Consider the following 3026-nt stretch of genomic DNA (forward strand, 5'->3'; position numbering starts at 1 on the left):
TTGATGGTGTGTTATTGTCAAATATTGTTTGTTTTTTAATCTCCATCGCAGACCGGATATCATATGGAGGCATATATCATAAAGAGCGAGAGTTCAGTTCTCTCCCTATTAGTTTCAATTCACAGTTTAATTAGCAGTTTCAATCAGCAAATAACAAAATGCGTATTACAGGTAATATTTTATTTCACAACACTTTGCCTTGTTCCTTTCTTCTCTGCTGCTCACTTCAAACACGCTCCATACGAACACAATGCTCTCGTATCAGACGCTTGCTCGATCACCTGCTCGTTTGCTGTCAAAATGTACCCTACACAAATCCGCAACATTTCTTCGCTATCGAGTTTGCTAGCGCATGCGCAGTGATACTGACCGGCAGAATAACATCCGGTTGTTCCCAAAGATGATCTTTTTTCTGAAATAATTTTACGTTTACGGACTTAAGTAAGAGTCAAAATTTGGGTGCGTATTATACATGGGTACAGGCTTTTTTCCAGCATCGACATGCCATTTTTAGGGTGCGTATTATGCACGGGGGCGCATTTTGCATGGAAAAACACGGTACTTGGTTGTTTAATTCCACACTTGATGGGTAAGTATAGCAAGCACTCGAGATTCAAATATTTGAAATCGTAACATTCAAATTTCCATAATGTCTCCTTAAAAATTGCCTACTTGTTGAATCCATGTAATATATATAACATCATTTTAATTTTACTCTAGGTTCCCTTGTATTAAAGTGAATGGCATCTCCCAGATTCCAACATGCGCCCAACTCTGTAGGGTAACTAAGTGGCTGTCTGCCACAGGCTTCTTTGATTATTTGTCCGTTGCACACTCCCGAACGAACACACGCGCTGCTGAAAAGCTAATCTTTTTGTGCTAATGAATGGTATTGGCTTTCCTAACAGGCTTTTAAAGAAATGTGATGGATCGGGGGCTAGCTGCGGGAGGCGGAGGGAGAGAAGGACATGGGGAGGCGATGCCACAAGTGCAAGGGAGGGGAGGTGTCAATAAGCACATCAGTGCCCCCCCCCCCCCCCCCTGCCAGATGCCTCTAATGTATGCATCCGCACTCATTGACATGCTCGCATAAGCACCTGCATGCGCCTTTAGTCGCTCATAAATCTGTGAGCAAAACACAAAGGCAAAGTCTTTCGGTGCCAATAAGCTGAGAGATGGATTGTGGGAGATGTCTCCACCTTGACCGTTACTGTGATGAATGCCGGAGAGTGTGTTTACATGCACTCCTGTGTATTACATCAGTCGGGAGATGTAGGTGCGTGCAGATTGCTGGGGAAATAAGTCTCAGGGAATCCATTTTGTGACCTCACTCGCAAGGAGACTCGTGTTTAAAACAAAATAGTAGCGCCATAATATTTTTTAAAAAACTTTTGTTTATTTCAAAGTGCGGTTTCAAGATAATTATGAATTATGTCATCTGTTTTGTTCTCATTAGGGAAGTGATATCAAACTCAAGGCCCGGGGGCCAGATACGGTCCACCACATCATTTTATGTGGCCCTCGAAGACAAATTCCACATCGACTTCATGTGTCAATACTAAAATTTCAAATTGTCTTCACTTTTAAAAATAGAGATATTGCTAGCATTTTTTCTTACCATTTATTTTCAAAAAGTATTCAAATAGGTTTTACTAGTCTCTGATTTGAAAACTAGTAATTCATCAGTTTGTTGTGCAGCCGATACTGTATATAATTGACATTCATAAAGGCCGTCTGGAGAAAACTATGACTACATTGCGGCCCGCGACAAAAACATTTTAAAGACAGACTTGTTAACAGACTTCAAATGAATGTAAAACAATCCTCAGTGTTGGTCTCCCCTTTTCATTTGTGTGACTTTGACAAGCCCCCGTTTCCTTCGGGGCCCCTTATCTGCTTGAATGACGCTGATAATCCCGTGTTACCCAATCACATTAGCATGCTAGTAATGAGTAAGGCAAGTCAGCCATTAGATGATGATCCATAATTCATTGTTGACTGACATGATTACATTTCATTATCCCCACTCTGCCGAATGCTTCGCAACGGCGTATACATGTGTGAATGTCACACAGATCGTCTTTCCTATGTCGTTGACTTTGTTTGAAAGTTAAAAAAGTGTTTTGGTGTTTGTCGCTCTCGTTTGGCTTCGCTCTCGGAGTGTGTCGTGTGTGTGTGACTGTGAATTTGACAGCTGTGTAGTGTCCAAGCCCTCACCTTGAATCGTCTCGTCCTGTTTGTTTTTAATCACGTTCCCACAGAAAGGTTCCTCAATAATCCCTCGATAATTAGCTAAATTATTCTCATTTATTCTAATTTATTCAATACCAAGGTTATAATAGTTATAGTCTTTATTCTTGTGTATTTTGACGTATTTTTCCACATTTGCCACGTGATGTCATCAAACACCGAAAGTGATTATGGAGGCAAATTAGAAGGCTGCGCTCTTTTTGGCACACTCCATTAGAAATCATGTCTCATCACATCTGCATAATGAGTTACCGAGTTAACCGGGATTGTTACATAATTAGAAAACATTTAAAAAAATATACTGTTTGATCATGAAAATGAGTAGAAATGATCATATATTTTTAAGCTAGTCATTATGGCTGCTGATTGATGGAGAGAGGTTTTATTGAGTCTGGCAAAAGGAATAAATATAATATTTGTCTCTGTCACACTTTTCTTTCCTTGCATCTCATCTGCATCCATTGTTGGCCCATTTGTCTCTCTTCGCTCGGGTTCACTGGCACCTCGCGCCCTTGAAATTTCCTCACCCTTGCGTCATTGCACCTTATTTTCTGGCTGGCAATTGTTATTGCGCACGTGTCAATCTCGGAAAAGTATCAACAACAACCTGAGAGCTTCAATTTGCCTAATTAACACTCCTTCATGCTTGCCCATCCTTTCCTTTTTGTTTACTGTTGGTTCCAACATGGCGGTTTCCTGAGAGGCACCGCCACAATTTGTAAGCGTGCATAACTGTGGCGAGCTTTCAAGTTCATCGCGCTGGGTGGCGAGAACAA

This window comes from Syngnathus acus, chromosome 17 (assembly GCF_901709675.1).
Source record: "Syngnathus acus chromosome 17, fSynAcu1.2, whole genome shotgun sequence".
NCBI lineage: Eukaryota > Metazoa > Chordata > Actinopteri > Syngnathiformes > Syngnathidae > Syngnathus > Syngnathus acus.